This window comes from Ixodes scapularis, unplaced genomic scaffold (genome assembly GCF_016920785.2).
Source record: "Ixodes scapularis isolate PalLabHiFi unplaced genomic scaffold, ASM1692078v2 PGA_scaffold5__190_contigs__length_132052651, whole genome shotgun sequence".
In the NCBI taxonomy this organism is placed as follows: domain Eukaryota; kingdom Metazoa; phylum Arthropoda; class Arachnida; order Ixodida; family Ixodidae; genus Ixodes; species Ixodes scapularis.
In genome coordinates this window covers 89,630,051-89,645,803 of record NW_024609880.1, presented here as the reverse complement: position 1 = coordinate 89,645,803, position 15,753 = coordinate 89,630,051, and positions in this window count along the sequence as shown.

Genomic DNA, 15,753 nt, shown 5'->3' with positions numbered 1-15,753 from the left:
AGTTCTATAAGCCCACAAAAAAAAAAAAAAACTGCGTATAATTTTTCAATTGAAGTTTCTTGTGGAGGAGTAAAGCAGGGCGTGGACAAATGGGATGCAGCAAACCAGCTGACTGTTGTTACTTAACAAAGGGCTCCATTCTGCAGAAGCGAGATATTGCGCAACAGCTGCCAGCTGCATATCGGGAGCTTTGCAGTGCAGAAGAAGAGCTTTCGACTCACGAAACAAAGCCACGCTCGGCCCAGCAAAGCTTACCGATCTGAACAATGAAGTACTTACGAGGGAACTCTTGTTGCTCTCGGGTTGGTGTTCTCCGAGGCTCATAGGGTTAAAGTCGATCTTTTACACGATCGACGTTTGTCCCGCCTAGACTAAACGCTAAATAACTACACAGTTTTTAAACCATATCAAATTACATAAAGTGCCGCCGAGAGTTGAGCTTGTATTCGTTGGTCATATTCTGGAAACAGAGCAAAAAACACAGACGAAGCAGAACAGGCAAGCAGGACCAAAGCTGTCTCGCAACTGAAGTTTTGATTAATTGAGACAGAAAGGACGAAACATATGGGAAGAAACCAACCAGACACTATCAGGTATAGATGTGTAAAACCCTTTGTTCTATCGCCCGTATAAAAATCCCCAAATTGAGGAAAGTGTCAAAGAATAAAAGAACATTCCAGTATTGGAATCAAGCCTAGAGCTCCCGCGCGACAGTCAAGCGCGGTAACCATATTCCGCCACGCACAAGCTCGCTCGGCGACGCGCGTGGCAATATCACATCCAGTGATGGGCTGTTTATCTATCTTGATAATGATGACAGGGTTTTTCATATACTAAAAATAAAACAAAATGATACCTTTTTGGAAAAGCTATTTTGGTTGAATGACGTTTTTCTGTGTATGTGATTGTGGTGTTTAACGGAGGACTACATTGCCGTAATTTGTATTAATAATACAATTAGGGTATTTTAATCCGTAGTTTTTCAAGCTCTCTTATATTTTCATTCCCAGGATCTATTTTCAAACGCGCAAACAAGTATGGCAATCAAATGTGTGCAAATTATCATTACTGGTGCCAATTGCAGCATTTTATAGCGCAGCTCCTGGGCGCCCGTTTCCTAGTTTCGCGGTGTCGCCGTCCGCTTAACCGCCCCGCTAAATTTATCGGGAAATTGAATTGGTGTTAAGGTCACGTGACGTCAATCTTCCCACTAAATCTAGCGGAAAAACTGAATTTGTTCATAAGTGACTTGACACGAAGTCATGTGACGTCATATTCCCCGCTAAATTTAGCGGGGAAACTGAATAGTTGTTGAGGTCACGTGGAATCACTTTTCCAGCTAAATTTAGCGGGAAACTATGGGAGGAGGGGAGGGTATGAAGGAGGAGGAGGATGAGAGGGTACGCAGGAGGAGGGTGCGGCTCCTGAAGAGCTGCGCTCTAATTTCGCATTACAGAGATTTACAAACGTCTTTCATTTTTTTTTTTAGTTTACAAGTTATAAAATAAAAAATAGTCTCGAATAAATGAAAACATTCTAGCTAATCTAAGAAATGCATGTAAAATTACAGAAATTGTGGGTAGAGTATATGGCGCTATCAATGTCGCGACTTCTGACAATCGGCCAAACTTCCGAAGTCGTCACCAAACCTTCAAAACCACATGCCCCCCCCCCCCCCTTTCCCCCCAAGACAAACCACACAACATTTTTTTTTTTAATTACCAATCTTTTAAGCACATTTCGGTTCTCTAATTTTTACGCGCCGTCGTTTTGCCAATCTCAGCATTTCCAGTTCGAAGGAATGGCTACCAGCTTGCACGTCAGTCCACTGCAGAACGTTTATTTGGTGTTGGAAACCATGAAGCAGTAGTAAATTTTAGTATTGCGTATACGAGCGAACTCAAGAGCTGCGCGTTTGCGTTAGTGTTGCGTGATGAACACTGCGCGCGAACGGAGCCAAAAATTGCGATCTTCGATTGGAGCATGGCAACGAGGGACACGCGCTGCGTGGGGCACGCAACTCTAAGACAGACGTACAGCTTTTGAGTTTCCTTCTAAACGCAAAACTAAAACTCTTTAAAAAGATACAATCCCATACCGACGGCAGCACTACATTGGGATAGTGCAGAGTGTTGTTTGTATTCGGAAATGGCATTTCGCGAGCTATGATCGCGAGCAGTTCCGACCTGCGCGCTGAGCAGGAAAACCGGGGGACTATGACTATAGAGCGCTTTGTGTTTCGGCCACGGGAGAGCGAGCAACGAGCTGAAGACGCGAATATCGTCGGAGACAACGTATTGGAAGTGTACTAAAGCTACCATTGTTCGAAAAGCTCTACGCCTATATCGGCAACAAGCGATTTCTCAAAAGAAACAAAAAAAAAAAAAATCTTCTGATACGTCTAGTGCTAGGTTCGCCAAAGGATAGCTTGTGCCACATTATATTGTATCTTCACGGAGCCCTTCGTTTATATTTTTGTGTTTGTGTGGTTGTTCTGTAGTGCCCGTGTTGACATTGATCTTAAATAACATCTTTCAAGTCAGCTATTTTCACCGTAGGTGCGCTGGAACACACTTCTTGGCGACAACTGACCGCTCATCTACGGGTACTGTTTTGGACTATTTCTAGAATTAGACAATGTCTAACTTATGAAAGCCGGAAGAATAATTTACCCGAAATTCTAGCGGCAGTTGCCTGCCATTAGCTGTCTGAACTCATGTGACAACTGTAGGTAGAATACCGACTTTCTTATTCTCCCGGCATTTCGTGAAAACACGTTTCATGCACACCTTTTCATGGATACACGTTCCAGAGACACACGTTTCGTCGGCACTCGTAACGCAAATTGCGTGCTGAAGGGACATTTCGTCGCGCCTGTATCTCTGAGGCGTGTGCTCACCGACTCAGCCCAACCGTTCACTCTGCTTCGTAGCAAGAGTCTGCAGCGGCTAATAACAAACATCTTAACCCACCCAGCCCACCTGTACACGCCGCTTCACGCCGATACTCTAAAACGGCTCATTAAAAAAAAGGAAAAAGAAAGAAGCTATCCTGAGTTGTTTATGAAACATCGCGTGTCGATGAAACGATCTGCCGAAATGTCGTTCGATGAACTGATTGCACCACTAATGAGTGGCGGATGCCGGTAGAATCTCGGGGAAATAATTATGCCGGCTGCCGGGAGAATAGACATTGCCCAATCATTACCCTGCGCTTCATTAAAAAAAACCTATCGTGAAATGTAATGTCAACAGCTTCATTTTCGGTCTGGCTCGCACCGAACTGTCCGCGAGGCTGTTTCCTCGCCGCTAGTTCGGTTGCGTTCGGCGGCGACACGCCATTCTTATGCTCCATTCTCAGTTACATTGCGTGTTCATTTCTTGCGATTCTTTAGACGTCTTTCTATAATTCTAAACATATACCTGTAATACAATATACCTTGTACATCTGCCCCTGTGACGAATTTTCTTGTTTTGATTTTCAGGTATGTTTTGGCCTGGACGTCACATTGAAATTTCCTGTCGGTGACTTTCTAAAGCATTACCAATCACCGCAGGAGGCCGAGGATACCAATCGCATTTACATTTACATTTACATTTATATAGTGTACTTCGTTTAACTGTAAGTCCGTCCGCAGCCGACACTAGGATGCAACGAAGCCAATCCAGCATAGACAAAAGTGCATTTTCAATACGCTCATTGTCGTTGCGGGTGTGCTATCACTGGCTAAACCAATCACGCACAGAGAAAGAGCAGCGTGGCGGTGCATTCACTCTGAGCAATTGGTCCATTCGGTAACAGAAAAAGCCCAAGGATGCTCTAGCCGAAGAAAAAAATAAGAAAACAACAAAGCAAGTGTCAAAACCACGTGATATATGATAAACACGTGCGACTTCCCGCATGCGTTTCTCGGTAAAGATTGCGGTTGTATAAGCTACCGCGACCACGGCAGCGTACGGTCTTTCATTTATATAAAAAGGTGTGGCCGCAGTGTGTTTACTTCTTCTTCGGTAATCATTTGGTATACACCTTTTTGCTGTTTACAAATATGGACTGCCTTTTGCTTCCCAAGCGACTTCCGGTCCCAAAGTCTTTGCGAGCCTGTTGAGCTTGCTTACGTCACCAGTGCTCGTAAGCATAAATGCTACCCCGACAACAAAATTGGAGATTTAACGAGGGCCTTCCGCTGTACAATATTACATCCTGGAGGAAGCAAATTGGTTTACAAGAATACTTGTAACATTTTAACAGATCTCGCGCTCCTTCGTTATTTTGGTGTTCACCTGGAGAATTGGTGGTCAAACGTTTCATCTACATTTCAAGAAGAGGTGACCTTTGTTCATTCCTTTTATAAACCGGAAGTTTTCTGGCACGTCGGAGACTGGAGCACCACCTGGTGTCGTTTGCCATAAAAAGGGTCTTTAGTGAAGTGGTCAATCGTTGCAGGTGATACCACAGCTTCGCTGTCCAACCACCTTCACAGCGTAGATTGGAGCACCAACTTTTGCAGAAAGATTAAGTGTTTTTCGGGGACAAATTTTGATCTCTGCAAGACAGTAGCATTTATCAAATCTTAAAAAAGTTGTGGTTGTTGATTTTCCTGAACTCCAGCGAACATCCACAATCCAAGTAGCGCCTACTTCTAAAGGTCACATGGCCATTCTCAACGTTTATTACACACCATGGATTAAACCAAGTGGCCGAATGTCGCATTAAAAATAAAATAAAATAAAAATTATGCGTCTGTTTGCGTTAACTCGCAGGTGGTAGGCGTAGCTAACGTTATTTTTCAATATAACGTCAGCTACGCAAAAGTAAGTGCACCACTAAGGAGGCGTTAACATGTTGGTGGGTCACTCAAAATGAAAATAAATAAGTAAATAAAATATTTCGCTTCAGCTTAACTCGAGTCGCAGCCGACGCTACGAGCCAATGGACCAATTAGACAGCGTCAAAAGTGCAAGTCACTGAGCCCTTTCATTTTATGGAGGATTCAGCGATGACAGAACACTTCCAGAAACATGACGAACACCTTAATGGCTTCGCTTTGACGCAGTCTGTTTGGTTCCATTAGCTCGTAGCGTCGACTGCGTAGGGACCAGGGTGTAAGATAGACAGGTAGGGGAACGAGAGCCAAATGAGCCACCGATTCTGTCCCCCTCGGTTTTCTCTTTTTTTGCGGCGCCATCTACGTGGAGCACCGCGAACTCTCACTCCGGGTGGGCGACCGGTGGCGACCGGCTAAACTGACGGAGATGGTTTCTCGTGGATTTTCAATGGAGGACTGTCGTGCTCTCGGTTTATTTTGCGCACTCTCCCATAGAGTTCCACGCAAATCCGATTCGGGCTTTTTTCCTCTCGCCACAGCGCCATCTGTCGCAAATCGGGGGTACCCGCTAGCACAGGAGTATACAATCCGGTCACCCCGCTACGGTAGGCTTCTATGGGCCGTTTCCCCACTTGTCTATCGTACACCCTGGTGGGGACTTAAGCTGAAACATAGAATAGACCACACAACGAGAACGCTAAAGCAATTTTTTTTTTAAATCAGGCGTAATGAATGCAAAACAAAAAGCCGCAAATTAACATTTATTTTTGTTAACTTTTTCTTCGTTTGTTTACAATATTTAATTCACTTGTAATGCACAGCAGCTTTGCAATACTGTAGTTTCTGCAATATAGTTAGCAGAGGGGCTGTGCACTAAAAAAAGTAATGCTGCTAAATAACGTGCGGTAAAAAAAATCTATTGATATTTTTTTTAAAGACCAGCAGGCAGGCGGACGTAAGATAATATTTACCAGTGCAAATATCACACTATTGTTATTTTTCTGCTTATTATATTTTTTTGCAGTACTCCTAAGCACACCCCATGATGCCTGTATTGACGTGTGTCACTATTGCTCGAACATACGGTTAATTCATCCCATCTAAAATGTTAGAATGCGCACTATTTTCTCCCCATTATTAGCGGTTCTCTTTGGACTGATGTCGTAGCGGTCACAGCCGGCTTGAGTGTTCGCTTGCCGCTCTTCAGGCTGTTCCAGCTATGTGTCTATTATTTTCTCTTCGCCACCCTCGAATTCAACGACAGTGCGAGATGCGTACTGCGTTTTTACGTCAGTTCGTTTTCAGACAATTGAGAAGTAAGCTCCGTGCCATGAAGGAGTGTACACCGGGGTTTCTTAGCAAAAGACGGATTTCGTAAAGGTCACAGTGTTTTCACATCCTTTAGGAATAAACAGATGTTGAAAGGATGGCGACCTCCAGCGAATATCTGTACGCAGCCTCAGGGGTTGGCATGCCTCTACGGGTACGTGCTTTAAAACGCAAAAGCAAAAGCTAGAAAAAAAAAAAGGAACGTTATACGGGACTACAGCGGAGAGAAAAAAAACCGTGTTTGTGCACTGCAGACTTTGATTATTTATTGCCCAAGTCGCAGTTTCCGACCAGATAGGTCGATCTTTCAGAGCTTGTTTGCGCAGTGAAACATTGATGGTCTGATTTTGTGAAAAATTCCGTACTAATATCTCTCATGGCTTCTGACTATCTGTAAAAACGTCCAGCAGTATTTTCGGGTGTAACAGGCTTCCTGCATAAATACCATTTCTGTCGGAGGACACCGCGTAAATACGATCCTCATTTCCGTATGCTGGAAGAAATCGTCAACTGTTGCAGAAACTACAGCAAAACAAAAATTGGCAGCTTATATTTTGTCGTCATTCTAGGTCACGACACCACTTCTGCCTTCTTCTGATCCACCTTTTTCGATATGAATATTGCTCATGGGCTCAAGGCCCGACACTCCTGACTTGGAGAGGGCCTACTATGAATACATATCCGCAATTTTGCACAAGCCTCGTTTGTATAGTCCTTTTCGCGGGGAAAAGCTTTCTTACGTTTAGGGTTAGACAATTTTTGTTAAACCAAGGTGTTCAGCCTCCTTAAACGTTAACACAAGATGACACCCGTGAGAAGCAAAATATACACAAACTCGCCACATCCAGTTTGGCGAAAATCAAACTCAGTATGCAGCAACAAATTGATGATGTGACCTCACGTAGAAATGAAAACTCTGCCTCTATCTTAAGGAGTATTCACACGAGGGATGCTTTTACGGGGAGGGGTGCGCATGACCGCTGGGAACTGCTCTCCAACTCGAGCATTCACACCAACAGTGGGGATCCGAGAGGGATGTCAGTGTTATGAAGCGCACTTATCGGATCTGACAACAAGGTTCGGTGCGCGCTGATGACACTAGAAAAATAGAAACGTACATGAAACGGCTACACGCGATGATTTCAGGAATGCTATTAGATGCAGAACACAACGCGTCACTTTTATTTTCAAAAAACGAGTAACGTATTTTGTTACTTTTTTTTTTCGGTAACGCCTACAGCACTGCTGACAACTCCGGGATCGATATTTTTTTTACCGTCTCACACGCTCCAGAAATGCTTCGCAAAACACAAAGCACCTAGCTTACTTTTTGGTCACGTAATAGGCGAAGGCATTCTTGAAAATGTTAACGAATGTCGAAGGTTACATGTGTGCAATAATTATTATTGTCATTCATGATCGAAATAGGTTTTAACGACGACTGTAAAGGCAATACTGACTTCGAAAAATGGAAATCAGGAACCGGAAGTGCTAATGACAAAACGTCGACCGTCTTCTAGGTTTTCCTTCATACTATCAATATGGCGTGACGCCGGGAAGTGCGAGCGGATAGCCTTGACTGCCTTGACCCGATCACTCGCTGCACGAGATCTCCTGCAGCCGCCGAAGCTTCATCCAAAGCAACAAGCTCGCGCTTTTAGCATGCGCGACTAGGAATAGGCTATGATAAGGCGAGACGAAGTCCCTACCGAAGAACACAGTTCAAACTGGATTATGGAAGAGGAAAATCAAACTGGATTTCTTGTTATAAATCTGAAATCCAGTTTGCGGACCATTGTCTGCCAAATGGATTTCAGGTTTTCAGTAAGAAATCCAGTAAGAATTTCCTTTTTCCGTAATCTAGTTTATACTTTTTTTCTTTTTTTCCGTCAGCTCGTGTAGCGATTTATATTGCTACGCGATATCGGACAACCTTTTACGCACGCGGTAATTCAGACAATACTGGCGGGGCACATGCCTTCGTTTCTGGATTCGAGTCATGCCGAACAGTCAACCAAAATGTCCGATTCCTAGAGGAGATCGTTGAGGCATACAATTTGTACAGCGATACTCTCTATAGCTAGGGTCTGGCAGATCGTCTCTGGCGACGAGCAAACAATTCTCCTCTCCAACGTCGGCGCCTCTTTCCCGGGTCGTGTATAAAGCGCGCGGCGTCTTTCTGCCCCCTGACATTGCGCAATGCGGCGCGTTCTTCAGCGCGGCGCACAAGAGCCTTCGCCGTGCTTGACGTAGCCGAGCTATAGTAAAACGTCTCTCTCCCACCTGACATTCCGCAATGCGGCGCGTTCTTCAGCGCGGAGCACAAGAGCCTTCGCCGTGCTTGACGTAGCCGAGCTATAGTAAAACGTCTCTCTCCCCCCTGATATTCCGCAATAGACCATTTGCCATATTACCCAAGCAGCAAGGGGAATGCAGGGATTGGTGTTCCACGCGCCACACGCGCACGCCTTTCCTGTATAAAAAATTCGAAGTAAAAACCAAGATAAAGTGTTAACGAAAGCGCGTGCAAGATGCCATATGTTTTAAGTATATTCTTTAGAAAAGTTACTACTGCTGAGGCCAGCACGTGCGGTGCGTGGAGCAGCAATTCCTCCATTCTCCTTGATGCTTGCGTAATAGACCTATAGAAAATTGCAAGCATGGCGCCACAAGTGGTGCCCCATGCGTGCAAGCGCGTGCAACGCGCGGGTGAACGTAGCTGTGGCAAGCACGTAATCGCACGGGCGTGCCTGCTCGAGCAGAGACATGGCGGTGGCCAGTCGCCCAGCTTGCAATCGTCTATAGGAAGTATTCACTGGCGGCCATAGCTGTGTGTGCGAATGCTGAGCGCGGGCTGATGGCGAGCTTCCCTGGTTCTTTTGCAACGTGCATTCCACACCATCAACATTGCCGGTCTTAGCAGCCTACTAATGTGGGCTCGTTCAGAGCATGCGCTTTAGACATCACCCACAAATGTGGTGCTCAGTGAATACTTGCTATAGACGCTTTACACACGCGCCACATTGAGCCGCCATAGCCGCCCTTCTCTTGTATTACCGAGATGCCCAGCCACTGAAGCGGGCGTTGATGGGTCTTCACAAGGGCCTATGCTGGGCACAAGAACACAGTAGCACCTAAAATGGCAGTAACCTGTCCTGCTGTGGTAATGATGAAGTGAAGCGAACAGAATAAGAGGGAACAAAAACTGAAGGTCAGTTATGGCGGCGCCCATGCACAGCTGCTGCAAAGCGTCTATATTTCCCAAGCATCAAGGAAAATGCAGGGATTGGTGTTCCACACGTCGCACGTGCTTGGCCTCAGCACGAGTAAAGTTTCTAAAGCAAAAACCTAAAACAAATTGTATCTTGCACGGGCGTTCTTCAATGCCTTATTTTGATTATTTACTTCGAATTTTTTGTACGGCGAAGGCGTGCGCGTGTAGCGCGTAGAACACAAATTCCAGCATTCTCCTTGATGCTTGGGTAATATAGCAAATGGTCTATATATGGGCTAGCGCACACCAGCCCGGAGCACGTAGAGCGAAAGCCCGCGCAGCAGAGCCCAGGGACCCTGGGTTCAATCCCCGCCCCTGCCCGTTTCGATCTGGATGAACATTGTACCGGCGTGCGGTCGTATCACTACTGCGTGGTGCACTTTAAAGACCCCAGGCTAGCGGTTGTACTGCACTGGCTAAAATGCTCATCTACAGCGAGTGACTCGTCGCAACTTTAAATGGCTGACTAACTACACGCTGTATAAATGTATCCCCCCCCCCCCCCCCCCCCAAATGGTCCATATAGCAGCAGGTCTATTCCGCGCGCTCTTCAGAGCGCCAGCAAATACTTTACCAGGGGGAATACATTCCCCTCCTCTCAAATACAATAGCCTCGGCGCGGACAGGTTTCCTGGGCTTGGCGAGAGCCATCTATCGTCAGGGAGGTCTCAGCTATCGATGATATTGATGTTCTACATACCAAATTCATTGTTGTGGAAATGCGCGAGACACGTGCCGCGCGCCACTTCTAAGAATAACATGGCGTCTTAACTCTAGCTCAGTGTTGCGCTAAATACTTTGCTGCGCTATGCCGCCATGATCTTCTCAAGGGTCGCACGTGCCTCGTGCATCGACGCACCTTGCGCTACTTTTGAAACATGAAGGGGCTTTAGGTGGAATCGGAGACGACACCGCCGTGGCCGCCGCGAACATCCACGTGCACTTGCGCGTGGACTGACGCGGACCTCCACTCCGTCATTCGGCGCTGTAGGCGTTCTGTCTAATGCAAATGAGCAGAGTGGAATGTATTCCCCCTAGAAAGCATTTGGCGCCAGCTTCGGCTGGAGTTCCCTCTTCACGGGGTAAAAGGGCTTTAATTTTTTGGCAGAACGCTATTCGAGACTCCAGCAAAACGGACACCACCAAGCGGAAGCCCCGGAAACGAACCAAAACAGGTCGCTTTGCGCCTTTCGCGTCTTTGGCGGCTTTCGTGGACACGTGTTGTCGGCGCGGTCGCGAACAATGTAATTTGACGAAGTGTGTTTGAAAGCCAGTTGATGTGTTTGAAAGCCCGTTTACTCCGCAACACACGGTCGCGTGGTTTCGATTTCTTGGATGGGGAGGAACCCCGGAAAAACGTTTCGATTTCTTGTCTGTCTCGAATCACTATCAAAGTGACGACTACTTGGTAACTGATAAGTGTTTTTTTTTATAAGGATGTATAGAACAGTGGACTAAGGACGACAGATGAGGTCTTTCACTGGAGGGACACATTGCTCAAGTTGACCGGCCACAAAAAATGCTAAATTTTTTCGTTCAGGATTCGAAGTCACGTTCAATGCAGAGGGATTTTGCGTGAATCTCTGATGAAAACTCTTTTTAGTTTGTCCGTATTCGTCTCCGTGCTGCCGGCTAGAACCATTTGGCTGAATCTAAGTAGTATCGATCTCTCTGTCTGTCAAATATACTTTTATTCAGCACTTCACCTAATAGCTGGCCAACTAAGCTCATATTTCTACCCGAAGAATATACTAATATCGCTTTAGTGAGACATGGTACATAATATAGTACATAGCTCGCATATCCGTCAAAATGACTTCTTGATTGCTACTAAAACCGGAATTGAAATACGAGTATCAGCTCCTTAGTGGGGTGCCAGCGGGTTAACATGCTCATTGGCTCAAGAAGCGCTTGCTTAATTTTCATAATTTTCCTGCAGCCTGTCTAGTTTCCCGCTAAAATTAGCGGGCGAACTGAATTGGTGCATAATTTTTTCGCCAAATTTAGCGGGAGAAACTTTTCGTTTACGGTCAAGTCGTCGCGAAACCGGGGGGTCGGGCCCGTTACTATGGTTCTTGGAACGCGTCTCCGACTGGTGTGTTTAGCGCGTCCAAAAAAAAATGGTCCCTCGATTTCCGCCTGATGACGTCATCGAAGTGGCACGCTGTGGCCAGTCGCGATCCTGGCGGCGTTCCAACAGTTGTGGTGTCTATGGCAGACGCCTGTTCTGCTGCAGGTTGCTCTCCACTCTGACAGTCCACGGAAGCTACAGCAGCCGGAAGTTGGGACGCCTGGGACGCTGTGACGACAGCGACACTCGCGTTCGCTCGTGCTTTTCGTCAGCATTTGTACGGCCAACCGCCAGGATCGCGACAGGCAACAGCATGACACTCTTGCTTCTGTGACGTCATTTGTTGCCACTTCGGGAGCACTTTTGATGTATGGGCGGGATATAGGACGCTAAACACTCCAGTCGAAGACGCGATGCAGGCATCATACCGCAACAACTGCCGGTGTAAAACTTTGATGGAAAGAACAACGGGCGTTGAATTCGGCGTTTCGATCTTTGACGGATCTTAGTCAGCAAAATAATAACAAAAACAAACAAAAAACAATTGGCTAGCAAAAATGAGTAGGAGATAGGTTTGAAAAGTAAAGAAAAAATGCAAGAGTTGATTACAACGTATGAAGATTTCAACAAACTTCAAGGGAGCTCACACAAGTGTTCGCTCAAGAGTTCGTTCACGTGTGTGTATCGGAGCTTGCTAAAAGAAAAGTAAAGAAAGCTTGGGGTGCAAAGAAAGGAAGGGCTGGTACACAGACCCCCCCCCCCCCCCCCCCCCCGCCCCCCGACGGAATCAGCGATTCTTGGAGACAGTCAAGCGCGCACAGTTGAGCTGTTCTGCGAAAACATATATCTTTTATTCATCGAGGAAATAGGCACACGATTGAAACAACCCAACACAGCATTTCTTTGTGCATATAGGGTTGTTTCTGCAGAAGTCCAGGCCTGACTACAAAAACACAAAATACAGATCATATCCGGTTTTGTGATGAAGTATTCAGATCATAAAACGCAATATTACATTAATACATATATATATATATATATATATATATATATATATAGATAACAATTTCCTATTATATAAAAATTTTAGTGCAACTTCTGAGTAGGAGTAAGAACATAAAATAAAGCAATACAACAGTGCACTGTGATACTTCGACTGCTTGTCAAAGTATTTCATAAGGTCATTGGTACTAGAGCCACTATATATGGCAGCGTGGCTGCCAGATTAACGCCACTTCGAAGAAAGAACTAGACATATGATATTAGAGCCGGGGGTGGTAATCGTTGTTTTGGTTCGGGAAATCACAATAGCAAGAGAGTTCATCGCTACATTCATTCGAACTTGTTGATTTCTAAGTTTGAAACAAGGGCGCATTAATATGCAAAAAAGTCACGAATTGTCGAATTCGGACTTCGCCTTCTCGGTGGCGTCTAATGGTGCCTTTGAATTCTGCCACCTGTTGCCGCCATAGAACAACAATACTTCGCGGACAACACGTAGATGTTCTTTAGTCCTTTATGTTCCGCATATTTTTTTTATTCGAGCGGTTTTGTTTCTTACGAGTCACCGCGGGCATGCCTCAAAGTACCTTTGCACCCGCTCTCCCCCCCCCCCCCCCCAAAAAAAAAAAATAAATAAATAAAAAAAGGCATTTCGCTGCTGCTTCTAGAAGTGGACTGCTTCTAGAAACTGTGTTTTTAGAATATTTTGGTTTGATAATATCTTCAAACCTTCCCAGACAATTTCAATTTCTGGAATTCTTACATGCCGAAATATATTTAGGGTATGTTTTTGGCCACTGGCAAGCTAAAACGGAAGACAACCCAAAATTATACGTATAGCTCAGCACCGCGTTTCGATGTCAAGTTCAAGCATAAGTAGCCCAATTTGGCCGTAAATAACCCAATCTGGTAACGCTGCTGCAGGGGCCGATTTCATACCCTCTGACAGGCAACAGGCGACCTGCTCGGGGATTAAAGGCCAGGCCCAGACGGGCTTTGTTAAATATTTTCCAATAAAAAAATTAAAAAAATAGACTCTCCCATTCTGTTTGACGTTATAGAAAAATAATATAAAAGGGAATAATTATCACTTTCCTTTTCTTGAACACACACATCTAAATCCAAGATCAGAAGACGCCGCCAAGTTACGCTGAGTAGAAGGTTATCGACCAATAAGTCTATGTAATATATATATATATATTATAAAATATTAGCAAAAATATTGAACGGAAGGCTACAGCATGTAATTTGCCAATTGGTGGTGGACCATGAAACGTGTGGCATAAAAGGAAGGACGGTCCAGACAAACGTTCATTAGCCAGGAGGATTTTAGAACGTTGCACAGAGGAAGGATAAGAGATTTGCCTTGTTACAAATGAACTTAGAAAAATTATTTGATCGTGTACGTCAAAAATTTCTTTGGGTCATTTTGCAACATATGAACATTGGAGATGTTATCTTTCAAGGGGTACGAATGGCATCTGATGGCTGTTCGACGCGACTAATTGTAAATCATAATATTAATTGCAGCATGCCCGTTCTGTCCTCAATACGTCAGGGTTGCCCGCTCTAGGTATGAGTATTCGCACTTTATCTTGTGTCATCTGTTTCAGTCTCCCTAACGATAGAAATGTGCATGATTATACGCTTAATTCCCTTGAAGTAAAGGTATTGGCGTATGCAGATGATGTAGCAGTTTTTTTTTTTTTTTTGCAGAGACGAAAAAAGTGTAAACAACGTTATTGCTTTAGTTAAACATTTTTTGGTATTACTGATGTTGCTGTAAATCTTTAAAAAATGTTCAGGGTTTTGGCACGGTACATGGGCCACAAACCCCTCCGAGTTTGTAGGGATCACGTAGGGCACGACGCCTACGAGATACCTCGGCGTACCACTGCAGCACACGCGTATTCCAATTGTCTACTGGTCCGGAGCCACAGGTCAATGGAAAGTGAGGGTGTCACGGAAGCCGAACCGCGACCCGTCAATTTTCCTTAGAGCAACGGCCTGCAACATCTTTCTTGTTTCTAGGCTCATGTGTGTCCTTCAAAGTGTGATTAAGAAAAATCAGAGGATATGTGCCTCACTCTTCTGCAATTCAACTTAGAAGCGTATGTGACAAAACAACCTCTTCCGTTGTATTTCTTTGAGGGCTTTAGTCCTATCGCATTTTTTTGTACGTTAGGTCGTGTCGTGATTTATATTTCTTCGTGATATCGAAGAACCTTTTACGCACGCGGTAATTCAGACAAAACTGGCGAAGCACATGCCTTCGTTTCTGGATTCGAGTCATAACGAGCCATCAAATAGCTCCGAATCCTGAAAGAGGTCGTTGATGATACAAATTTTACAGCGAAGCTGCGGCTAGTTTTTGGCAGAGCGTCTCTAGCGACAAGGAAACAACTCTCCTCTCCACCGCCGCCGCCTCTTTCCCGAGTCGTGTTTACTCCTCGCCACGCTTGGCGCCTCTCTCCCCTTTGACATTGCGCAATGCCGCGCGCTCTTCAGAGCGACAGTTTCGATGGGCTTCCCTCTTCACGGGGTGGAAGGGCTCCCCATTGTTTGGCAGAACGCAATTGTATAGAATGGTTGTCGAGCATAACTTTAAATCTCTGTCCAGCGCCCTCTATGACGCTTGTTTTCTGGAGCCTTTGTATTGTACATTGTACAAACGGGCACCCTGCCAAGACGTTCTCTGTCAGGTCAAGAAATGTAAATCCAGCCGCGTGCCCAAATATATCTTTCTCAAATTTTATACCCCGACAGTTTCCGTGAAAGCCTGACTTCACTAGAGAGGTTTTTTTTTTCCACGGACCATTAACTGTTTGCTGTGTAAAACACTATAAGCTATAAAAAACGTGTTTATTTTTTGTTGAGATTCACTGTTGTTTTAGGATGTGTTGAGGAGGACCTTGAAATATGACTTAGAAATGACAGTCCAGTCGATACGTTTTCTTCCAATAACTACACAGGGTCTTGTACCGTACGACCTTATCAGATTATTCGGTCTACACAGTATCTGACGTTTTCGAATGACGGTGAGGCGAACGAACCTTAACCCCGGAGCCGGAAGAAGCATACCTCGTTGAATTTGTGACTCAAATAAACTCAAAAAACCTATGCTCGACAGAATGCTGTTCCTGACTGGGTCGTCAAATGTAAAAGACTTTCAAAAATACCCCAAAGTATTCAGTGAGATGTGCCAATCAAAAGACTGTACGCTTAGCCCGAACTTGTTTGTGCTGAGTA